Source organism: Schistocerca cancellata, chromosome 1 (genome assembly GCF_023864275.1).
Source record: "Schistocerca cancellata isolate TAMUIC-IGC-003103 chromosome 1, iqSchCanc2.1, whole genome shotgun sequence".
Classification (NCBI taxonomy): Eukaryota; Metazoa; Arthropoda; class Insecta; order Orthoptera; family Acrididae; genus Schistocerca; species Schistocerca cancellata.
In genome coordinates this window covers 382,802,395-382,829,368 of record NC_064626.1, presented here as the reverse complement: position 1 = coordinate 382,829,368, position 26,974 = coordinate 382,802,395, and the positions used below count along the sequence as shown (strand labels likewise).

Here is a 26,974-nt window from a genome sequence, read left to right as displayed (position 1 = left end):
CGCAAGGTCATAGGTCAACCGATTCCTCCACAGGAAAACACATCTGATATATTCTATACGACACTGGTGACGGCATGTGCGTCACATGACAGGAATATGTTGTCGACCCACCTAACTTGTACACTTGGCGAATGGGTAAAAAGATTCTTGTACCTTGCCCGATTTAGGTTTCCTTGTGGATGTGATAATCACTCCCAAAAAAGTGATGAATACATAAGAGTTTGTCACATAAACTGCAACAAATGAATGCAACAGTTTCACAGTCGCACAGTTTTCCCTGTGCTCTGTCAAAACATATGTTTTTAACGTTTTCAAATTTTTCCGTGTGTAGACCGTCAAATCCTGCATATGTCCGAGCAAATCTGAACATGTCCTGGAATTATGGAGAGCGAAGTTGATTATGTGTGAGTGCCTGAACTTTGATAATTGTCTGAAAATAAAAAATTAAACTTTTCACTCGAGGGAAGACTTAAACCAAGGACCTCTCGTTCCGCAGCTGCTCACGCTGACCACGGCGCTCCTGAGCTCACACTATCCTTGTTGTTGCCTATCTTGCGCATGGACTACTCAGTTTGTATATTTTGCTTATTTTTTTTTCATAGTTCCACACAACTTCTTCCTGTTTTCTCGACTGATCTGTGTTCAGTTTTTTTAAGGCCTATCCACTGTGCCAACTTATAACTAAATCTGAGGGGGGTGCGACGGGGAGGTTCCCTTGTAAGTGATCCCTACCGTATATTCTAATAACCGTGGTTTGTACTGAGCCTGTACCAACAACTTTTGAGAAACAAGGCATTGATTCACCTTATGTTAGTTTGCTGAAGAATGTTACATCATCATTACATCTTCCTATAGGTTTCTTCAGAAAAATAAGGAATTCAGGAGTCAGGTACGGAGATTTCACACCAACTTTTTTCAGGAGTCCTTGTCGTGAGGAACAAGGTATACATGTTAATGCAATATATGTGAACGATTTTGATTTTCCAGTTGAAATTTTTGTCCTTTATACATTTAAACAACTGTTGGCAGATATAAATGGAGTAGTTTGTCAGGAAATCATTGAAAAAAATATTAAAATAAATTTTAATGAACATGTCGCCAAGGCAGTGACATAAATTGCCAGTGTAGGCGTAGAACCAGTTTTTGAGTTTAGGGTAGCTGAAAACAGTGACTGGATGAAATCAGAAGAAACAAACAGAAGAATAAAAAATGACCTTGACTGAATTAGGTAAACTAAACAGGGCTAGCAAAAGTAAACATCCGATGTGTATTATAAGTAACGTTTACAATCATGTTATAGGCTCCTATCAGTTTCGACTCATGACAGCGAGACATGGGTATTTAATGCGAATTCATCCTAAAACCAAGGGTTCCTCTATGAATAATGAAGAGATGCCCGTTGAGATTTTCTAGGAGAGACAAAAGAAGTACAGTCATGGAATACACTGGAGTGAAATGAAAATGGAGATAGATGGGACTTGTAGCCTGGTGAATGGAAAGTAGACAGACCAAGGAAGTGTAGTTCCTGGGAGTTATTGTCTTGTTACTTATAAAGAAAAATAGTGTCCGTTTGTTAACTAAGCGCTGATCGCGCCGCAGACCTACATCGTGATATTATCGTTATTTCGTGCATGAATTTACATTATTTCACCGTCAGGCTTGGCGCTAAATCGTCAATAGGCAGGGAACAAACCATAATTTCAACCTACGAGCTCCTCTCCTTTGCGTTCATCCAACCAATGTCAAGCTGCTAATGGGACACGCACTACAGCCCCCGTCAGAGACGCTACCTGTAAATGTTACCTGAAAATTTACATGGCAGCTTACGTTTACATTAACTTAACTCAATAATAAAAAGTGTTACATGGCGTTGAGACCGAGCAACTTCTGTACACCAAGTGGCACACGACGCCACAGGGATTAGAAAATAGAATCAATGATGTATGCACAACCTTCACACATACGTATCAAAGCAAACACAGTCACCGAATAATAGTGAACAGCAGTAATACTAAGCGGATTTACAACATTTTCACCAGACTCTGTCACGACCCACGGTAACCACCCCGTTACGATGGTCTGCAATGACTTTAATTAATATAGCAACTAAGATATCTGAAAAAAATGTACTATTAAGCTTTATTATCTATCTGTGAACCCTATATATCTAGCACTGGGATCCCATTATTAGGTTTTTCACTCAGTAATACTTAAAAGATTGCATCAATTAATATCTGCAAGTAGGATTATGGTTTTGCCATTACCAGCATTTTGGATACTGCAGATTGTAAGGCATATGTAACATGTGCCTTTGCTGATCTACAGTGTGCTCTTTACAGTTACAAACTCGGAAATCGCCTTAGTCAGTTGAGGGAAAACTTAAATCTGGGTGATCAAACGGAGATTTGAACCAGCTCTAATTTATATTCAGAAGTCAAGATATTTTGAGAGATCAAATAACTGTTATCATCAGACGCTTATAGTTTGCCAATCTGATAGATAAATTCTTAGAATCAGGTAGTGTTCCACTACTTCTTCAAAGCTTTTTTTTAAGTAAGAGATAAATAATTGTTGATTACTGTACCTCATAAAGCTTTCAGAATGATACTAAATGAAACGTTCTTCTTTTTCATCTTTCGTTCCTACTCATAGTTTTCTTCGTATTTTCTGATATTAAAACATAGTTACAAGGAAGCTATGAAAAGTAATGATTGCGAATTTTTTAATGTGAAAACTCTTAAAGACTTAAATAAAACAAACTTTATTAAAATTCTACCTTTTTATTCTTCGCGTCTACGTATTTACTTCTCAACATAGTCAGCATGGTGACGAACACATTTCTCTCAGAGAGAGACCAGTTTGCTGACACCGTCATATAGAATGTTTCACTTTGTTGGCAGAGTCACAACTTCACTCCTGGTTGCACCGCTTCACCACTAGCAAAAGAAAGTCCTCGGGGGTTTCTTCAAGTTTCGGAATATGATCGACGACAGTGAATCCAAGGCATCAGATTGTTGCAGACGCTCCAGAGCTCGGGTGTGGTCTGGCATTTGCGTGCTGAAGGAGAGGGTGCTCCATGTGTGGACGTTTACAAACTCGATTACAGGACGCTGTTATTCACGCACCACCATAGTTACGTTACTCACCGCCATGTTACACCCTACAATTCGGAGCCCTCTCGTGGCAGAGGATTATAACTTGTGCCAACGAAGCATGAAAGTGGCCGAGTAATACGTACGACATGTAACACCTCAACGGATAAGCAAAACAGAATAAAAACTTTGTAGGCTTATTTTTCAATATACAATCGTAAATTTAAAGCGATAAAACATGGTAGAAAAACTTGACGTCTGAGTATATTGTTTGTATTAATTCCATATGTAAGATACCATATTTGATGAAAATCATTATCATTCCTTGGGTATGGCTGAGAATCACGTCGAATTTCTTGTAAGATAATTTTTTCGCAAAAAAACTTGACAAAGGTATTTGACTAAGGCCTAAGCCAAAAAAGTCATACAACAAATATCAAAGATACGAAGTGTACTACATGCCTGGATATCCTCAACTGTACAAGTGTAAGAGTAACACCATCATAACACCAACAACATCTACACATGTTGTGTGCTGTTATGGTCTTCAGCCCGAAGACTGATTTGGTGTAGCTCTCCATGCTACTCTATCCTGTGCAAGCCTCTTCATCTCTGAATAGCCGGTCAGAGTGGCCGAGCAGTTCTAGGGGCTACAGTCTGGAACCGCGCGACCACTACGGTCGCAGGTTCGAATCCTGCCTCGGGCATGGATGTGTGTGATGTCCTTAGGTTAGTTAGGTTTAGTAGTTCTAAGTTCTAGGGGCTGATGACCTCAGAAGTTAAGTCCCATAGTGCTCAGAGCCATTTTTTTCATCTCCAAATAATTACTGGAACCTGCATCTTTCTGAATCTGCTTACTATATTCACCTCTTGGTCTCCCTCCGCGATTTTTACCCCCTGCTCCCTATACACACACAGACACACACACACACACACACACACACACACACACACACACACACACACACACTTCCCTCAGATCTCTTGATGTCCCAGGATGTGTCCTATCATCTAATCCCTTCGTCTGGTCAAGTTGTGCCACAAATCTCTTGTCTCCCCAATTCTACTAAGCACTTCCTTACTAATTACACGCTCAAGCCATCTAATCTTCAACATTCTTATGTAGCACCACATTTCGAAAGCATCTATTCTCTTTTTATCTATATTATTTATCGACCATGTTTCACTTTCATACATGGCCTACACTCCAGACAAATACCTTCAGAAAAGACTTCCTAACACTTAAATCTATATTTGATGTTAACAAACATCTCTTATTCAGAAATGCTTTTCTTGCCATTGCCAGTCTACATCTTATATCATCTCTACTTCAGCCACCATCAGTTATTCTGCTGCCGAAATAGCAAAACTCATCTGCTGTAAGTGTTCCATTTCCTAATCTGATTCCCTTAGCATCACCTGATTTAATTCGACTATGTTCCACCGTCCTTGTTTTGCATTTGTTGATGTTCATTTTATATCCTCTTTTAAAAACACTGTCCATTCCTTTCAACAGTTCTTCCAATTCCTTTGCTGTCTCTGACAGAATTATAATGTCATTGGCAAACCTTAAAGTTTTTTTTTATTTCTTTTCCCTGAACTTTAATTCCTATTCCAAATTTTTCTTTAGTTTCCTTTACAGCTTATTCAATGTACAGATTGAATGACATTGAAGAGAGGCTACCCTTCTCAACCACTGCTTCTGTTTCATTCCCCTCGACTCTTATTTCTGCCGTCCGGTTTCTGTGCAAGTTGTGAACAAACTTTTGCTCCCTTTATTTTACTCCTGTTACCTTCAGAATTTCAAAGAGAGTATTCTAGTCAACATTGTCCAATGCTTTCTCTAAGTCTACAAATGCTTTAAATGTAAGTTTACCTTGACATATTTTCTAAGATAAGTTGTAGGGCGGATCTCCGTGCGGGGACTACTCAAGAGGATGTCGTTATCAGGAGAAAGAAAACTGGCGTTCTATGGATCGGAGCGTGGAATGTCAGATCCCTTAATCGGGCAGGTAGGTTAGAAAATTTAAAAATGGAAATGGATAAGATGAAGTTGGATATAGTGGGAATTAGTGAAGTTTGGTGGCAGGAGGAACAAGACTTTTGGTCAGGTCAATACAGGGTTATAATTACAAAATCAAATAGGGGTAATGCAGGAGTAGGTTTAAAAATGAATAAAAAAATTGGACTGCGGGTAAGCTACTACCAACAGCATAGTGAACGCATTATTGTGGCCAAGATAGACACGAAGCCCATGCCTACTGGAGTAGTACAAGTTTATATGCCAACTAGCTCTGCAGATGATGAAGAAATTGATGAAATGTATGATGAGATAAAAGAAATTATTCAGGTAGTGAAAAGAGACGAAAATATAATAGTCGTGGGTGACTGGAATTCGAGAGTAGGAAAAGGGAGAGAAGGAAACATAGTGGGTGAATATGGATTGGGGAAGAGAAATGAAAGAGGAAGCCGTCTGGTAGAATTTTGCACAGAGCATAACTTAATCATAGCTAACACTTGGTTCAAGAATCATAAAAGAAGGTTGTGTACATGGAAGAATCCTGGAAATACTAGAAGGTATCAGATAGATTCTATAATGGTAAGACAGAGATTTGGGAACCAGGTTTTAAATTGTAAGACATTTCCAGGGGCAGATGTGGACTCTGACCACAATCTATTGGTTATGAACTGTAAATTAAAACTGAAGAAACTGCAAAAAAGTGGGAATTTAAGGAGATGGGACCTGGATAAACTGAAAGAACCAGAGGTTGTACAGAGTTTCAGGGAGAGCATAAGGAAACAATTGACAGCAATGGGGGAAAGAAATACAGGAGAAGAAGAATGGATAGCTAGCTCTGAGGGATGTAGTAGTGAAGGCAGCAGAGAATCAAATAGGTAAAAAGACGAAGGCTAGTAGAAATCCTTGGGTAACAGAAGAAATATTGAATTTCATTGATGAAAGGAGAAAATATAAAAACGCAGTAAATGAAGCAGGCAAAAAGGAATACAAACGTCTCAAAAATGAGATCGACAGGAAGTGCAAAATAGCTAAGCAGGGATGGCTAGAGGACAAATGTAAGGATGTAGAGGCTTGTCTCACTAGGGGTAAGATAGATAATGCCTACAGGAAAATTAAAGAGACCTTTGGAGAAAAGAGAGCCACTTGTATGAATATCAAGAGCTCAGATGGAAACCCAGTTCTAAGCAAAGAAGGGAAAGCAGAAAGGTGAAGGGAGTATATAGAGGGTCTATACAAGGGCAATGTACTTGAGGACAATATTATGGAAATGGAAGAAGATGTAGATGAAGATGAAATGGGAGATAAGATACTGCGTGAAGAGTTTGACAGAGCGCTGAAAGACCTGAGTCGAAACGAGGCCCCAGGAGTAGACAACATTCCATTGGAACTACTGACGGCCTTGGGAGAGCCAGTCCTGACAAAACTCTACCATCTGGTGAGCAAGATGTATGAGACAGGCGAAATTCCCTCAGACTTCAAGAAGAATATAATAATTCCAATTCCAAAGAAAGCAGGTGTTGACAGATGTGAAAATTACCGAACTATCAGTTTAATAAGTCACAACTGCAAAATACTAACGCGAATTCTTTACAGTCGAATGGAAAAACTGGTAGAAGCCGACCTCGGGGAAGATCAGTTTGGATTCCGTAGAAATTATGGAACACGTGAGGCAATACTGACCCTATGACTTATCTTAGAAGAAAGATTAAGGAAAGGCAAAACTACATTTCTAGCATTTGTAGACTTAGAGAAAGCTTTTGACAATGTTGACTGGAATACTCTCTTTCAAATTCTAAAGGTGGTAGGGGTAAAATACAGGGAGCGTAAGGCTATTTACAATTTGTACTGAAACCAGATGGCCGTTATAAGGGTCGAGGGGCATGAAAGGGAAGCAGCGGTTGGGAAGGGAGTGAGACAGGGTTGTAGCCTGTCCCCGATGTTATTCAATCTGTATATTGAGCAAGCAGTAAAGGAAGCAAAAGAAAAATTCGGAGTAGGTATTAAAGTCCATGGAGAAGAAATAAAAACGTTGAGGTTCGCCGATGACATTGTAATTCTGTCAGAGACAGCAAAGGACTTGGAAGAGCAGTTGAACGGAATGGACAGTGTCTTGAAAGGAGGGTATAAGATGAACATCAACAAAAGCAAAACGAGGATAATGGAATGTAGTCGAATTAAGTCGGGTGATGCTGAGGGAATTAGATTAGGAAATGAGACACTTAAAGTAGTAAAGGAGTTTTGCTATTTGGGGAGCAAAATAACTGATGATGGTCGAAGTAGAGAGGATATCAAATGTAGACTGGCAATGGCAAGGAAAGCGTTTCTGAAGAAGAAAAATTTGTTAACATCGAGTATAGATTTAAGTGTCAGGAAGTCGTTTCTGAAAGTATTTGTATGGAGTGTAGCCATGTATGGAAGTGAAACATGGACGATAAATAGTTTGGACAAGAAGAGAATAGAAGCTTTCGAAATGTGGTGCTACAGAAGGACGCTGAAGATTAGATGGGTAGATCACATAACTAATGAGGAGGTACTGAATAGAATTGGGGAGAAGAGGAGTTTGTGGCACAATTTGACTAGAAGAAGGGATCGGTTGGTAGGGCATATTCTGAGGCATCAAGGGATCACCAATTTAGTATTGGAGGGCAGCGTGGAGGGTAAAAATCGTAGAGGGAGACCAAGAGATGAATACACTAAGCAGATTCAGAAGGATGTAGGTTGCAGTAAGTACTGGGAGATGAAGAAGCTTGCACAGGATAGAGTAGCATGGAGAGCTGCATCAAACCAGTCTCAGGACTGAAGACAACAACAACAACAACAACAAGTTGTAGGGTCAGTATTGCCTAATGCGTTTCTACATATCTCCAAAATCCAAACTCATCTTGCCCAAGATCGGCTTCTACAAGTTATTCTATTCTTCTGTAAAGAAGTCATGTTAGTATCTTGCAACCATGACTTATTAAACTGCTAGTTCGGTTACTTTCACAACTGTCAGCAACTACCTTCTTTGGAATTGGAATTACCATGTTCGTCTTGAAGCTGGAGGGTATGTCGCCTGTCTTATCACCTTGCACACCTTGTGGAAGAGTTGTATCACAGCTATTAGTATTTCTGACAGAATTTCATCTACTTGTTTCGACTTAGATCTATAATAGCTTTGTCAAACTCTTCTCCCATCTCATCTTTCTCTACCTCCATTTCCCTTTCTAGAATATTGCTTTCAAGTTCATCTTCCTTGTTTAGACGCTTTATATACTCCTTCCACCTTTCACTTCTTTCCTTAGGACTGTTTTACCATCTGAGCTCTTGATGTTCATACAGCTGTTCTCTTTCCCCCAAAGGCCTCTTTAATTTTCATGAAGGCAGTATCTATCTTTCACCTAGTGAAATAAGCTTCTAAATCCTTACATTTATGCTCTAGCTATTCCTGCTTAGCAGTTTTCTAGTTCCTGTCACTCACACTGCTATTTTTCTTTCTCCTACTATCGCATTCCAGTCCCCCAGAGCTATTAAATTTTCATCTCCTTTAATTGTCTGAATAATTTCTTTTACCTCATCATACATTTCTTCAATCTCTTCGCATATGCGAAGCTAGTTGGCATATAAACTTGTACTATTGTGGTAGGCATGGGCTTCATGTCTATCTTGGCTAATACAATGAGTTCACTATGACGTTCATAGTAGCTTACCCGCATTCCTATATTCTTATTCATTATTAAACCCACTCCTGCATTATCCCTATTTGACTTTGTATTTATAAACCTGTATTCACCTGACCAGAAGTCCTTCTCCTCCTGCCACAGAAGTTCACTAATCCTTACTATATCTATTTTCAACATATCCATTTCTTTTAATAAATTTTATAACGGACCTGCCCAGTTAAGGGATGTAATATTCCACACTCCAATCCGTAGAACACCAGTTTTGTTTCTCCTGATGACGACATTCTCCTGTGTTGTTCCTGCCTGGAGGTTGAATGGGGGACTATTTTACCTCTGGAATATTTTACCCAAGGGGATGCCGTCATCATTTAACCATACAGGAGAGATGCATGTCCTCGGGAAAAATTATAGCCGTTGTTTCCCCTTGCTATCAGCCATTCACAGTACCAGCAGAGCAAGGCTGTTTTGGCTGATGTTACAAGACAACATAAGTCAGTCATCCGAGCTGTTGCCACTACAACTACTGAAAAGGCTGTTGCCCTCTTCAGGAACCACACGTTTGTCTGGCATGTCAACAGATGACCCTCCATGGTGATTGTACCTGTGGTATGACTATCTGCATAACTGAGGCATGCAAGACACCCAATCGATGGGAAGGTCCATGATTCATGGGGGGAAAGCATGTATAAATTATCTTTGCTCGCTGCAATTTGTCTCTATATTTTAGATGGAAATCGGTAGATGTGATGTAAATTTACAGACAAATAAATGGTGAAAATTTCAGAAAGACTGGGTGAATATCGTTGACATGCTGCTGTGCTGTAAGGAAGCCACAGATGACAACCAAATAAGGTCCTGTTATGATATGAAATATTTGCAGGTTACAACAAAATCGAGAATGAACTATTCTGTAACGTAGCAGTTCACACTTCCTAGGGTCGTGTATATATATATATATATATATATATATATATATATATATATATATATATATATAATCTTCCAGCATTGTGGAATGCTATAAATGTGATTAAGGGAACGGTCTCAAACGCCTAAGACCCTGTAAAATGGATATTTTGCTTTAACATATATGTAATTAATTTTTCTAGTAATGGTTGCCTAACCTGTGTAAGATCTAGGTCTCCATCTCCAACAGTAGCATATATGTCTCTTTTCCCAGAATATTTATCGCCGATAACCCTGTCACGTTTTCAGGAATAAACAAAAACACAGCACAATTGGAATGTACATCTACTTTGATCATTTGGTTGATGTTACTTTTGAATTTCATTTTGAGGTTTTCAAAGTACCAAGCTTTGTGATACATCAATAGTTAGTTAGTTTTATGTTCCATGTATTATATGCACGATGAATCATAATGCTGTGGAACAAGTCATACAAGAAATCAATTTTTTTGTAAATATGCTTCCATGCTGATGATTTATTAGTTTTCTTAGTTAAATGAAGACAGATGTTAGTAATTCCTACCCGTCATCATTGACACATTATAGTAATAGATAATCTTCTGCGGAACAGGAGGAGTTGTTAAAGAGAAACGTTTTCAGTTTAGTTTAAAATTTTACTTCGCTGTATCTGGTATTTTATATCAGTGGGTAAATGATCAATACTTCTGGTTTCAGCATTGTGAACCCCTGTTTCTGCTAGAGACAGCCTTTATATGGCCCAATGAATGGCATTGTTCTCTTCTGGTGTTGTAATTACGTACAACATGTTGCTGTTCGAGTGCAGTGGATTATTACAACTGTGCTGTGAAACGGATAGATCGCTACTCGCATGCCGAGCAGTAGATAGGCACAATGAAAAGAGTGTTCACATAAGTTTTCAGCCAAAGCCTACTTCAGAAAGGAAGCAAAGCACACATACATATTCATACAATCATACTCACAAAACTCACACACACATGACTGCTGCCTCGGCTGTTTTAAAAAGAATCTTTTTTAAAGGAGGAGGAAATGCGAGCAATGAATAATTATCAGCGGGAGGAATTTAGGGCATAAGATACTACCCCAACAATCAGTGCAGTTACGTAGCCGTGTGCCGTGTGTTGTGCACGGACTAGATGTCGGAGATCTTGCGGTTTGAAAGGCAGTGATAAAACCACAGGAAAGAGGAGAAAGGACGGACACTAAGCAAATTGAGGCAAATCTAAAGTCAAATTACAGAAATAAAACTACTATGATAAAAATAAACAGTGCGTACATAATTCATGTACTGGTGTACAAAAGAAAATGTTGTTTGAAAGGTTTCACTTACCAATGAAATGTGAGTCCTTTAACCCAGATAATCCTGAATTATTTGTTTTTCAAAAATTGATTTATATCTTATCTACATTCATTCACAAGGTTGTAAGGAAGAAAGTAAAAACAATTTTGAGTATTTATTTTTATTTAGTATTTCCAAAAATGGGCGTCCTTCCAGAAGGACGTCAGGACAATAAGGGAACATGTTTTTAAAGTATATGACATTGCACAATTAACTTGTTTTTGTTTTTATACTTTCAAATAAACATAAATAAATTTGAATTATGGGATAAAACAGCTAATAAACACAAAAAACAAAGAAAATAACCTATACATATATTTTATGCACTAGTATGATAAGACAAAAAGCAACAAACATGAGGTGGTTCGTCACATTTTACGCACATAGTAGTAGTTTTTTTGTGGCAACTTAGACATTTCAGCTGCTTCTTCTTTTTTGTTATCTCGTCCGTTGGTGATTCAGCAACATAATGTTCTCTTCCATCAAATCTAGAATCTAGTTTTGCCCTCTTACTAGGACATCCTCTGCTGGTAGTGACTCTTTTGGTACTTACAAGAATTGCAGTGACAATTCGACGACGAAATGTCAGATGATCTATAGGTTATTCGTTGTGCTTCTAAAGATCCCAGGCACTTTGCTCTGCAATGTCTATAAAATGTGCAATGATCGGGAAATACCACTTTTTCTCTCTTATCAAGCATCTATATAGGGATTCATTTAGGTCAGTTCAATCTATGCCTCCCATATGAGTATTGTAGGAATGTAGTAAGTTAGGTTGAAGCACGCTAATCCTTTTCTTTTGTTCCCTGGAAAATCTTGCTACAGAGCGTAGTGGTTGCACTCTGTCAAAGTCGGTGGCTACAGTAACAACATTGTTGTCATTCCAACATACAATGGAAATCCCGGATACTGAGTCAGAACAAGTTTCATATGATCCTCTATTTTCTTTTATCATTTTATCTAGAAATGATAGAGTACAATTCTTAGTTTCCTCTTATTTTTCCTGTTGCTTCCACGCCCCTCTCTTTTAGGTCATGTAGCGCAGTAGCATTGAGCTGACTTGCTGGTAATTTATCTACACTTGGATTTTCTTCAGCCAGCCGAAGTGGCCGAGCGGTTAAAGGCGCTACAGTCTGGAACCGCACGACCGCTACGATCGCAGGTTAGAATCCTGCCTCGGGCATGGATGTGTGTGATGTCCTTAGGTTAGTTAGGTTTAAGTAGTTCTGAGTTCTAGGGGACTTATTACCACAGCAGTTGAGTCCCATAGTGCTCCGAGACATTTTTTGATTTTCTTCAGCACCCGAATCTTCATCTGTTGCGTCATCAGTTGAATTTAGAGGAGGGTGTAATGTTACACTCATACCAGTGTTAGGTATTTTCTCATTTTTTGAGTCTAACACATCCTAAAGTTCCATAAGTGTACATCGTTTTCTGTGAATACAAAATGACAACATATTACCCTGACGTCCTTCTGGAAGGACGGTTGAAAACATTATTGAATTACAACTGAAGAAAACATTCAATCGTAATAAGAGCCCACAAATAATATTGGTTAATTCTTTAAGATGGTATATGACAAGTTTCAGAATTATTGACGCAATATGAAAGAAAATATACATACCCATCGATGACAAGGTCAGTCAGTTCATCCATGGTAAAATCGGCCCTATCTTCAGGACACAGTGTCTCACTCACTATGAACGACAGCGTCAAACTGACTGTCGCAGGGCGCAACTGACTCTGCCTACTTCATGTAACAATGTGTCACACTCCGTTGCAACAATGAGTTATTCACAAAAATAAATAATTTTAACAGTGAGTTACGTCGTCCTTTCAGAAGGACGTCAGGGTTATCTGGGTTAAACTATGATCGGAGTGAATGGTATATACGTAACAACACAAACTGGCATTTAATGAAACAACTACGTCTCCACACAAGCAAAGCACCCAACACAGTCGAAACTGGGCACGGGACATCGAGGCCCACGAGAAAGACAGGCCGTGGCACGTACGACACGGAGGTAGGCCTGAGCTCACTCGCTCACTTAACTCAGCGGCAAAATGCGTTTCTAAACTCGCAACAGTGTGTGTAAGTACTATCGAGAATTGCACCTTCTACTGGAACCTGGTACTATGAAGTCTACAACAAAATTTAAAATTAGTTCTCGACATAAATGGTATAGCGGCTTGTTTATAGAATTTCGTCTCTTCTACGTAACAGCCCTCATTTCATAGAAGATGTGGTGCTTTACGCAACTGATAATCATTTTGGCAAGATTTTAATTGCATTGTACCCCAGTACAGTCGTAACAAATTATTAGTAGGCCTATGGGCTTCCTATTATTGTAGGACTAATAACAATAAGATTCCATAATAGTGGATTCCAGCAGGAGATGCAATTCTCGTTTGTACATACACACCTAGTTACGAGTTAACAGGTGTAGAAACACAATTTGTCTGCTAAGTCGAGCATCTCTTCGTGATGTACGCTCCGCGGCCTGTCTTTCTCGTAGGCCTCGTGCACTTCACAGTGACGTCAGGGTATCACCGCGGTGAGCCATTGAGTTATGAATGCGGAGAACCTAATATTTTAGGTTACTTAAAATGGTGGACATCGGCTTGGAATTTGTGACGTAATGACAACTTCTTTCTTTTTGCCTCCATGAACATAACTGTCACGACACTCCATCTCTTTTTTTGTTACCCATTGTGATTGCAGGGCGTCAAGCAGCCAGGAAGTTATGCTGCTGAGTTCGGCGAGATGTTTCGAAAGCGAATCGTTGTACATATTGATCTGTGGAATAGTTTTTACGAACGGGGGCGTCTGTAGCCCAATAAATTGCAGCAACAACAAGAAGAAGACACAACATTTGTCTTTTTTTAGATTTCCTAACGACACTAGGAAGTGTGAACCGCTACATTACATAATAGTTCATTCTCGATTTTGTTGTAACCTGCAGATATTTACTGGAGAATGTCGTGTTCTTTAAGAACAACAAAAATCGGTTTGACTCTAGACGACTGGAAAACTGTAGCCTGGTCAGATGAGTTCCGATTTCAGTTAGGGTTCGTGTGTGGTAAGTCCTCACAAAGCCACAGACCCAAGTTGTCAACAAGGCATTGTTCAGGCTGGTGTTGGCTTGATAGTTCTGTGGCCTGTGTTTACGTGGAATGGAGTGGGATTCTCGTCCAACTGAACCGATCATTCACTGGAAATCGTCATGTTCGCCTACCTGGAGACTACACTCCTGGAAATGGAAAAAAGAACACATTGACACCGGTGTGTCAGACCCACCATACTTGCTCCGGACACTGCGAGAGGGCTGTACAAGCAATGATCACACGCACGGCACAGCGGACACACCAGGAACCGCGGTGTTGGCCGTCGAATGGCGCTAGCTGCGCAGCATTTGTGCACCGCCGCCGTCAGTGTCAGCCAGTTTTCCGTGGCATACGGAGCTCCATCGCAGTCTTTAACACTGGTAGCATGCCGCAACAGCGTGGACGTGAACCGTATGTGCAGTTGACGGACTTTGAGCGAGGGCGTATAGTGGGCATGCGGGAGGCCGGGTGGACATACCGCCGAATTGCTCAACACGTGGGGCGTGAGGTCTCCACAGTACATCGATGTTGTCGCCAGTGGTCGGCGGAAGGTGCACGTGCCCGTCGACCTGGGACCGGACCGCAGCGACGCACGGATGCACGCCAAGACCGTAGGATCCTACGCAGTGCCGTAGGGGACCGCACCGCCACTTCCCAGCAAATTAGGGACACTGTTGCTCCTGGGGTATCGGCGAGGACCATTCGCAACCGTCTCCAGGAAGCTGGGCTACGGTCCCGCACACCGTTAGGCCGTCTTCCGCTCACGCCCCAACATCGTGCAGCCCGCCTCCAGTGGTGTCGCGACAGGCGTGAATGGAGGGACGAATGGAGACGTGTCGTCTTCAGCGATGAGAGTCGCTTCTGCCTTGGTGCCAATGATGGTCGTATGCGTGTTTGGCGCCGTGCAGGTGAGCGCCACAATCAGGACTGCATACGACCGAGGCACACAGGGCCAACACCCGGCATCATGGTGTGGGGAGCGATCTCCTACACTGGCCGTACACCACTGGTGATCGTCGAGGGGACACTGAATAGTGCACGGTACATCCAAACCGTCATCGAACCCATCGTTCTACCATTCCTAGACCGGCAAGGGAACTTGCTGTTCCAACAGGACAATGCACGTTCGCATGTATCCCGTGCCACCCAACGTGCTCTAGAATGTGTACGTCAACTACCCTGGCCAGCAAGATCTCCGGATCTGTCCCCCATTGAGCATGTTTGGGACTGGATGAAGCGTCGTCTCACGCGGTCTGCACGTCCAGCACGAACGCTGGTCCAACTGAGGCGCCAGGTGGAAATGGCATGGCAAGCCGTTCCACAGGACTACATCCAGCATCTCTACGATCGTCTCCATGGGAGAATAGCAGCCTGCATTGCTGCGAAAGGTGGATATACACTGTACTAGTGCCGACATTGTGCATGCTCTGTTGCCTGTGTCTATGTGCCTGTGGTTCTGTCAGTGTGATCATGTGATGTATCTGACCCCAGGAATGTGTCAATAAAGTTTCCCCTTCCTGGGACAATGAATTCACGGTGTTCTTATTTCAATTTTCAGGAGTGTATTTGCAGCCATTCATGGACGCATATATCCAAACCACGCTGGAATTTTTACGGACGACAGTATACCATGTCACTGGACCACAACTGTTCGTGATTGGTATTCTGGACAATTCGAGCGAATGATTTGGTCTACGAGATCACCTGGACTTGATTCCCATTGAGCATTTGTGGGATGTAATAGAGAGGTCATTTTTTGCGCAAAATTCTGCACTGGCAAGACATTCGCAGCTCTTGACTGCTGTAGAGGCAGCATGGCTCAATATTTCTTACTGGACGTCCAACGACTTGTTGAGTCCATGCCACACCGAGTTTTTGCACTACTCCGGGCAAAAGGAAGTCTGACACGATATTAGGAGGAACCCCATGACTTGTGTCATCTCAGGGTACTTGTCTTTCTCCAAACAAGCTTATTTCCTGCCTCTGACAGTACGATTCTGCACAGACAAGTGGGCAATATATATATATATTATTGACCGCACACTGAATGACGCATCATAAGTGAGATTTCAAAGTGAGAAGATGTGTAAAATACAGTGGAACCAATGCACAGACAATCTTTTTTCTTTAATATTTCAATCATATTTCACTTTGTTGATGTGCACAATACGATAGTATGCCTTGTTCTTTCCTCATTGCATACGTTTATACCCTAACAAAGAACACGTAAGTTTTTTGCAAACGTGAACATTAGAAATGTCGTGCATACGAGCTTGAAAACGTGACTAACAAGGAGCAGTATCAGCAAGCAAACAAGCATTAGTTTCGGAAATCCAGCTTCACTTGATACCGATACAAATATAGGAAAACAGGAATAAAACGCACTATGAAAGCATCCTTTTTACGTCACATCCTTCTCTTCTTGGTTATTCGAACTGCGTCAACCAAAACAAGTTACATTCACAAGGCCAAATGTGTCGTGTTACTAGAGCAAATACTCATTCAAGAATAGAAAAACGATTGAAATTCCTTCCTGACACTATGTTATTCGAGTAAGAACTGTAATTTTAATACTTACATCAGTTGTTGCATGCACACGACATAATTAATGAGCAAGAAGCAATAGCAAACAGTTGTCTGCTAATGTTTTGGGCTACTTAGAATGGGCAGGCCCCGCCACTCTGGCCTCAAAACAACATACTGCGTAAGTCTGCGGTGCCATCTTCCTTCATTTTTTACGTCCATGGTTACGTTAGCACTGTGGTATGTACAATGATGAGCCCCACAGACTGCACAGTGAGCGATATTGCTGCTTCCGTTGACGCGGCAGCAGAGAGAGACCGCCGGTAGCGGTATGCCCAGTTACACCACTGGACACAGCAGGCGCCGTATCGTCGTTTCGGACGAGTAGGCTAATGGGTGTATTCGATGCTGCCAGACTGCATTCGTCATCATCGTAATTTAGGCAGAAGATGTTAAATTTCTGACGTTTTTAGGGCAGGGGTAGTGTCCTGTATTCAAGTTTTTCGCTACGTTATTTTTCAGTAAGATAACGCGAGACTGCATGTTTCCTGTGCTTCCCTGTTCTGGCAGAAAGCGTGTTTGACTGTTGTTGTGACCAACATGTTGATTCTCAGTCGCCGACACTGGCACACCGCCACTCACCAGCCAGCACGATTGACGAATTTCCGGTACAATTCAGTCAGCATTAGACTTCTAAAACTACTATGGACTACTTCAGATTACCACAGTAAGTATAGACTAAGGTAGTTTTCCTAGTAACTTTGGTCAGTTAGGATTGTAATCGCGTTACCTACACACTTGGCGTGTTACATACATAATGGACGGTACCTCATTTCGATTGCTTTGTCTGCGTATGGCTCTATATGATCAGTAATGTACTAGATACCCCTAGAAACCGGAAGCAGTGAACCGTCTAGAAACTGAGTGAGGATATTAAAGGGGCTGCTTAATCTATGGAACATCTTTGTTCTACGAGGGTAATCCCAAAAGTAAGGTCTCCTATTTTTTTTTTTTTTTTTTTATAAGTATAGAACTCTGTGTGGCAGTTGGTCACACTGTTATGAAGAGTGCTTCACGCGCTGCGTGTAAACATGCGCACGCTGCACTGAGGCGCTCAGTCTTAGCAGCCGTTGAGAATGGAGCTCCCGTTGGATGTTACCGCCAAGTGCGAATTGCGCGCAGTTATTCGGTTTTAGAACGCAAAGGGCACTGCGCCGATTGAAATACATCGCCAATTGACGGAAGTATATGGTGAGTCGTGCATCGATGTCAAAAATGTTAGTAAATGGTGTAGGGAGTTTGCCGCTAGTCGGACTGAAATTCACAACGAACAAAGGAGCGGGAGACCATCAATTTCTGAGCAGACAGTGTTGAAGGTTGAGCATAGCATGCGTGAAGATCGGACCCTGGATGATCTCTGCACGTTGGTTCCTGAGGTTCCCCGAAGCACCGCTCACAAAATTTTAACGGAAACATTGAACTACCGGAAGGTGTCCGCAAGACGGGTGCCACGCATGCTGACTGAGAACCACATGCGGCAACGAGTTGATGCCTCTCGCGCATTTCTTCACAGCCTTGCAGCTGAACAGGACAACTTTCTGGACTCAATTGTCACGGGTGACGAGAACATTTGGCCGGAAAGCGATTCAGCTCAGACGACGAGGTGAAAGAAGAGCTTCATAACTTTCTGAACAGCATGGCGGCGAGCTGGTATGACATGGGCATACAAAAACTGCCACAGCGTCTACAAAAATGCATCGACAGAAATAGTGATTATGTCGAAAAATAGTTACATGTTCAAGCTGTAAACTGATGTAAATGATTGTATAAATAAACAGGTCTATGTACTCATAAAAAATAGGAGACCTTACTTTTGGGATTACCCTCGTACATAGATATCCTCCTGTCTGTTACTTACAAATAAATAGTATTTATAGCAAAACTGAAATTCTCAGTATTTCATTCAGGTTTTATTTGGAAATTGTTGATTTGAAACATGAAACAGAGATTTGTTGTACCGGTAGTAAAAATAAAAAAAAACATTGCAGATTTATCATACAGCGCTAGAAAATGTAATTTCTTCAAGAATGCTAAAATAAAAAAAACACAAAACAAAAACGTGTCAAACATAGCTTCAGTACTTAGTCAAGCTTATATAAAACATATTTCTGTACCTTTCACACTTGTGAATAATAATGGGAAACTCTTGCTCTTGATCATTATGAAAAACATTCTATTGAGTACAAAAGACAACAACAATAGTATAAATTTTTTATGTTTGTGCATGTAAACTGTACTTGCATCAAAAGTAATTGCTTTGGTTAGATAAAAGCGCAGAGGTTACGTGATCAATTTATTTTTATTACTTGTAAAATGCAGTTTAAATTTTATAACAATATAGAATACACAACAGACTAACCCTGAACGATGTGCGATTCTAATTATGTGCAAAACAAACAAAAACCAACAGGAAGTGGTCAGCTCCCAGTTTCCCTCTCACATTCATATATATTTCTTTCACTACCAATGCTGCCAGTACTACCAGTAATCCTACCATTTACTACATAATTTATGCAACCAACGCCATGTCTACGTTGTCTCAGAACCGGGCCAAAAACTTGATAGTCCGTCGAGCGTTTGAGATAGGACGTTAAAAAAACCGATTTTTGAAAAATAAGTTCATTTTGTAGCGCACATCTTTCTGAAGAGTATGATATATAAAACAGATATGTTCAAGGAAATGCAAGACATGTTATTTGGTCTTAAACTTACCGAAGTGTAGTGCTGCACCTCTTCACACAGGATTCTCCTATGCCTCTTCACACAGGAGTCTTCTATCGCACATCACTGTATTTCGCTCTGTGGAATTGAAACATAACCCATCAAACCTATATTCAGGACAGTGGATATTAAAATGTCCTGTGGTGCTTCCAGTCGGCAGGTTTGACGTCCTATCCCCCTTACAAAAAACTCACTATTAATGTTAAGTGGGATAATTTGTGACAGAGAAAATAAGAACTCTTCAGGATATCTGACCCTTTATTGCCTATTTGCTAATAACTTTGTTTTTCGTGTGTCAGAAAATTAAATATAGGAAACATAAAACCAGTAAAGAGAAGAGCAGTTGTGGATACATATCCTCCCCTCCTTGCGGGGCCGGCCGAAATGCCACTCATACCGCCCCGCCACTCAGCCCGCACGCTATTCGTTCGTTTCTTTTGTCAGTCCACTCGACTGACTCCAGTTATCGAGTAGTTGTAGTTTTCTATGTAACACGCACGATGCTGAAGACATCAGCTCAACCACATTGTCTCCCACAGTTGCAAAATTACAAGTGTGAGAAACTCACTTGGTACTATTGAAGAAGTAATATCTTTCTTTAATTCATAAGATGGCATTGTCTTGTATATGTATATAACCAGTTTAAATAAAACTTTCTTAAACTTTGAATGTGACTTGATTATCTTTTATTACGGTAAAAGTAAAGGTAGCTCACGATATCTTTAGCGCCCCCTCCTTGAGGTTTTTCTCTATCTGACACTGGACAAGAGACAAGCAAGACAGTACCCATTTCTTCAATCCTTAGGTGTCAGAATTTTTTTCTCTCTAATTTTGCTACAGCTTTACATGGTGTGCTTTCCTTTCTGTGAAAGAATCTTACGTCAAACGTTTTGCTACATGAAGAATCGAAATGTCGTGTAATACTGAAAAAGCTGTTCATATATTTAGTACTCAAGACTGGTGTGGTTTCTCGGTTTGGTTACGTCCATTTTGTCACTGCTAGATAAAACGAAATGCGGCTTTTTAATATTGCAGCAATTGTAACACACGCCAAATAAGTGATTCTGTTTTGGCACAAATGGTCATTTTCATGAACTCATTTACATAACTAAAACGACAGAATATAATGCATGAAGAACCAATTTCAAATGCTACTCGGCCTAATACAAGCAAGACGTTTTATGTTAGGAAACAAGTTTAATTTTCATTCATATGCTTCCAGGTTCTCAACTGTGAGATCGAAAAGTAGTAGTAAGAAATTTTTATATAAATTTGGAATTGTCGTATTCTGCCACATAATTTGTGTGATGTCTCCATTTCTTCGCCTTCCTCGTTCTAACAAACAATCTTGACATCACTAATTCTGTACCTACTCCTGCCATTGTGAAAACATATTCTCTGGTTAACTTTACTAACCCTGCCAGAATCGCTGGTTCATTTACTCCGCGTTTATTTTACGTTTAGGTTTTATTACGAGTTCGTATAAAGCGTTTTCCGCGCTATTCCGAGAGCAGAACTTAAACAGCTGCTAACCAGAGACTATACAACTGGCTCTTAGTAGTGAGGTGATTTGGCAAAAATTTTCTTTCAAAATTTCATTCTCTTGTATACACCGAGAAGATAATATATTATCTTTCTTAAATTTTATTCCTGTTAGTCATTTATTTCCATTCTGGATAATAATTATAACAACGCTGATTATTTGCACATCCTATCAACCACATAAACAAACAACGATTGGCATTAATCTATTTGGATTTATTTGGCTCAGGCCGGTATTAAGGCCCGTCCACACGCAACGATCTGTCTGCGCAAATGTCTGCGCACATCACATCTGCGCAGACAGATCGTTGCGTGTGGACAGAAGATTTGCACCAACCTGAAGTGTGTGCAAACCTGGAAGTTGGAGGTTTGAGCGAAACCTCTCAAATCTGTGGGTTCAAACCACATCTGCACAGACAAATTGGAGCGTGTGGACAGGAGATCGCCGCAAATCTGGCACGAAACACCTGTTTGCTCAGTCTAGTGTTTGTATTTGTGAGCATAGGGCATTAAAATGGCTGATACTCGTCAGTGTTCTAGAGAGTTTGTAAGTGAATTCATTGAAATATATGGAAACCACCCATGTTTGTGGAAGATTAAAAGTAAAGAATACAGTGACCGAGACAAAAAGACAGCAGCATACAATGCTCTAATTGAAAAATTGCGGGCAGTTGACGCCTCGGCAAACAGAGAAACGGTAATAAAAATTAAAAAAAAATTCGTTGCGAACTGGCGAAATTATTTGCGGATGGATGTCGAAACTTATAATTATCTCTTAAAGCTTGTAACCTCTCATATTATGAGAAAAAAAATACTTGTATGAGAAGCGCAATTTCTCCTCATGAACGGCTGGCGGTAACATTAAGATTCCTAGCAACAGGAAGGAGCTACAAGGATTTGGAATTTTCAACTGCAATATCGAAACAAGCGTTGAGTAAAATAATACCCAACACATGTGAAGCTATTTACGCTGTCCTGAAGGATGAGTTCATGAAGGCAACCTAAGTAAATTAAGTCTGTCAGCGAACTGTTTACCGAAAAGAGTTATCCAAAGTTCAGAAATCTAGAAGATCTGGTGTAAGAGTAGATCAAGTATACCAGCCAACGTTATGGTATTTTGATCTGCTTGGCTTTCTTAGTGATCAAGAAACGCCAAGACCAAGCAGGAGTACAATTGAAGATGAAATTGGAGTGTCAATGTGCCAGGAAATGGAACACGAGGTAATGTAAAACAAAACAGGTTCGCCCTGCAACTCTCGCAGTAAATGTACGTGAGAAAACTGCTTTCGCTTTAGCAACCACTGTCTACACCATTTTGACCGCCTCCTCTGTTTCCTGCGGTTGGTCTGAATGTTTTTTGCAACACAAGTTGCGAACACAGACCATAACAGGACTTCCTCCATTTCTATATTTCAAAATAACTGAATAAAATTTTTGACGTTTACGGGGAGCGTAGTCGCTTGCCACGGATTTTTCTTTTCTACACCGACAGATGGCGGGCGAGTAGTAGATTGGGGTTTGTGTCGTGTGAACACACCACATTTGCAGCGATCTTTTGCATGTACAGACATCTGCGCCAATGTCTGCGCAGACAGATCGTTGCGTGTGGACCGGGCTTTACACTATCAAATTTCTTTGTCAAAGATTTGATCAAAGATGTGATCCAATATTCCGTCCAATATATTTGACAAAGATCTTTGACGTAGCGCTAGAGGGGGTATTACACGGTCATCAAATTTTTCGTCAAAGTTCAAGATGGCTGACAACAACTTGTTATTAACCGCAGCAGTTCTACGTATTCCAGTTGCATTGTGTGCACATGCGGAAAAGAAGTGGGGGAAAAAATGGAACCATACATACGAGGTTGACAGTCTTAAAAGTCCTGGGATTACAACTTGATAATAAATTCAGTTGGGAGAAGCACACCACAGAACTGCAGAAAGGCCTTAACAAATCCGTATTTGCAATTCGAGTGTTAGCAGACATAGGCAATATAAAAATGAAAAAGCTTGCATACTTTCATTCCATAATGTCATATGGGATAATATTTTGGGGTAAATCTTGAAGTCAAACAAGTTTTCAAGGTCCAAAAGTGTGTAATACGTATTATTTGTGGAGTAAATTCACGGACCTCCTGCAGAAACCTCTTCAAAGAACTGGGTGTACTAACTACTGCCTCTCAGTATATTTACTTCTTAATGAAATTTGTCGTAAATAATATATCTCTTTTTCCAACAAACAACTCAGTTCATACATACAATACCAGGAACAAAAATGATCTGCACAAGGACTTAAAAGCGTCTGTGATCTATTCTGTTACTCCTTTTTATTCTCTGTGGGTGTTTTTAGTATTTGGAAAAAGGGACCGATGACCTTCGCAGTCTGGTCCCTTTAATCCCACAAACCAACCAACTTACTTTAGTTCAAAAAGGGGTCCACTACTCAGGAACACTCATCTTCAATAATTTGCCAGGAAACATAAAAAAATTAGTTACAAATAAAGATCAGTTTAAAAGGAGCCTGAAAGACTTACTACTGGCCAACTCCTTCCACTCCATTGGCCAAATTTTTAATAGAAACAAATGATCTATTTATTCATACTATTAGTATTGTTATTTCAGCTTTAAAAGAATCGACATGTTCCACATCCACGAGGCTCTCCTCAGCACGGATCTATGGAACGAAAAAGTAATCTAATCTGGGTGAAGCCGTGGGTTTTACGACGACACGATAAAAGCATTCAACAAAACTTGTTACGTGAGCTTACAGTGGAAGACGTCAAGTCGTACATCAATTACTTAAGAATGGATGAGCATACATTTCTGTATGTGCTCAATGAAGTGTATCCTCATATCACAAAGCACAATATTCACTTAAGAACTGCTACATCTTCAGAAGACAGGCTCACTATAACACTCCGATTCCTTGCTACAGGAGAGGGTTAGGTTAGGTTAGGTTAGGTCTCCAATCTTCTTAATCTATTTTTGTATTCAGGGTGCCTCACGTTGTAAAGCGCCTCATCAGCTTCAGACATCTCTATTAATTTTGTAGTTGTCGGCACACACCAATTGTATTTACCGGCAATGGTTATAAAAACACTACAGACGACAGTACGCTGCAGCGATGCTAGCGCTCCATGTGGTAACATGTCACATTGCAGTGAACAGAAGACAAGCGGTTTCTTTGATCAAATATACAGCGAGGCCCTAGATTTGATCAAATATTGGACGACATTTGACAAAGTCCCTATTACACTATCAAATATCTTTGACAAAGATATTGGACAAAGAAATTTGATAGTGTAATACCGGCCTCAGATCGTTTAGCCAGGTCCCCTTTAGTCTGCGAGAAAGCTTTCTATTTCTAGAGGCTACGGGGATTCCTCTAACAGAGACATTACATATACTATCCATGCATTCAAAAATTAACGTTTGATTCATTCGGAAATCAACTTGGAATGTGTTCAAAAACTAACATGGATGCGTCTCAAAATCATATGTATAATCAACTGACCAATGTGCACTGGATGCTAGGCGCTTTGTGAAACAAGGTTTCTTTATTCAAGGATATGAATTTGTCGCCCCCTGAAATTGCTGCCCGAGGCAGAGATACCTCGTGTTGCCCCCCCTTGATCTGGGCCTGTATGTATTGTACCAAAACGACCGAACTGTAGTTTTGGTAGGGCGCAACTCTAATCAACGTAGAAAGAAGTACCCGTACCTGTCACCATAGCTCAGTTGGACTGGACATCCAGGCAAGTTAGTGCCGTTTCTTCCCACCACAGTTGGCAGCTCTAGAAAGGCTTAATTTCGGCAGGAACGCTCCCGAACGTCGTTCTGCCACCTCCAGGTGATTTTCTTTAGCTCACTGGAACAAGTCGGCACCAGAGATTTGAAATTGCACACGTGTGTTAAATCGCATTTATAATTTGCCTCTGCGCCAGCATCAGTGAACTTACCAATGAGTGACTAGCGTGAGGCGACAGTCAACACTCAACAGGGTGGGGCGAGCTACTATGTGCTTGAAAATTCGGCAGGCACCAGTAGAAAACATGACGTTCTAAAGTCACGAAGACTACCAACTTCTGCTGACAAACATCGAGCAGAACTATGAAACTACGTTTTAAAAACCTAAATTTCAAGACACTATTTTGTAAAAAAAGTGATTTCGCGTGGTAAGTGTTATTGCAAGTCTTAAAAATTCGAAAATTGTTTTTTTTTTCTGGTTTGGGGGTTGTTTGTTGTGAGGTTGAAGACGTGTGCGTTCTGGAACCCAAGATTTTAGAAATTAAGGACTTGCTCTCTGTACTAAATTTCGCACTCTCTGCATCTTCAAACTACCTATAATTTTAATTATGTGTTCTTCGTGCTATACTGTATACTCACGATGAGTAAAATTTCTTATTCGCTACTGCTGGCGTTATTGCAATTTCACTGGCTGATAATGAACTTACGCATAAATATAACTTTCGTTCTACGGATTATACGTAAGACTGAAATTTAATTTACTATACACTGCATAGGAGACATAAATTCCTGTAATGGCGGCTTCATCTAATCCACTCAAAACCATATTGGTTGCCTAAGCGCCAATAGTTATTCTGGTGAAGTATTAGTCATCCACGGACCTTGAGTCATCCTACACGCAGAGCATAGCAACATGTAACTAAAAATATGTCGAAACTTTTTCTGCAAAACTTGAGTTACCCTCGTGGAACTCTGTGTAGTCTTTCTAGATGTGTTCGCAGTTGCCTGTGTGAAACGACAAAAGCAGTGGGCAATGTTACGTTCGGCACTGCTGCAGTGTCACTGCAATTCTCTAATAGCAGTAAGTGAGATGACTTTTTAATGTAATTCAAATAACGGGAGACAACGGTTACTCCTGATGTGAGTATGTCAAAAGACTCTATGCCAGCTGAACAGGTTCATTTTGCCCGAATGCCGTCAGATTTCCCACGATAAACTGTTCACAAAAGAACAGGAAACTGACAAGGCGTATTTTTATCTGAAGTAATCTGTGAGGTCCTGATGAGCTGAACTCCGGGAGTAAAGAACACTGCAGAAGCTCTGATAAGAAGAAAAGGCTGTAAACAAGTACAGGTACCGTCACAAAGCTGCATTTAACTTTTAAGAAGAACATTAAGCACATTCCGCTTTCCCGCATATCCGTCTGTTAACGAAACTCTCGCCGAATAAAGAAAAAGGCAGTTGGCAGTGTTTTACCCCATGAGGCTCTTGCATGTTGAGTTTCTACGTTAAGTTCCTGCTAACAAAAAAAGGATAGCCACCTATTATGTATGGTTTTTGAAACTAATTAGAAATGATCAAAGAACCTCATCCTCAATCAAAAGCTGTGAGTGATACTTTTTCCCAACAAAAAAGATCGCTCAGCTTCCTTCATGGGGAAATTACATTTCCTTAAGGTTCCTACTATCAATGTTAGTCTGACATCTACCTTTCCTACAGTTATTTTGAAGTGGACGTTGCATTTTAAATCGCATCAGATCCATGCCCCTAGGTATTTATTGGTTATGACTATTTCTAGTCACTTATCCTGAAGTAAGTGAACAAACAATAATGTGCCCTTCTACCCATTTATAGACAATAAGTTTCTGTTCAGGGTCAACTGCCAGTTATTCCACAAAGAGGTGATTCTCTCCAGGCCTTCATGCAGTAGCATTGCCTCTTTGCTAGAAACAGCTACTTAACTTTATAGAAACAATAGTAATGTCATTGTATGTGGTGACTTTAACATAAACTTACTCACAAAAAATAACAATCAGAAACTATTAGAATCACTACTGTTAACCTTCAATCTGCTCCTCATGATTTCATTCCCAACAAGAGTATATGGGCACAGCAAGACCCTGATTGATAATCTAATCCTAGATCCCACAAATTACAACAAAGTGATGACACGGGCAGTAACAAACGGTCTGTCTGATCACAATGGTCAAATGACATCCC

At 40.5% G+C, this 26,974-nt stretch overlaps 1 protein-coding gene across 2 annotated transcripts in view; it reads right to left on the bottom strand.

Annotated features, from left to right (window-relative positions):
• The window catches only part of LOC126175235 (uncharacterized), a 186,156-nt gene extending 161,101 nt beyond the window's left edge, over window positions 1-25,055 (bottom strand). For both annotated transcript variants that reach the window (XM_049921873.1, XM_049921882.1), the window contains exons 1-3: window positions 24,967-25,055; window positions 24,729-24,875; window positions 19,458-19,544 (exon numbers count right to left, since the gene is read on the bottom strand). The gene's annotated coding sequence lies outside the window, so the exon portion shown is untranslated. The remainder of the gene's footprint in view (window positions 1-19,457; window positions 19,545-24,728; window positions 24,876-24,966) is intronic.
• Window positions 25,056-26,974: the final 1,919 nt, after the last annotated feature.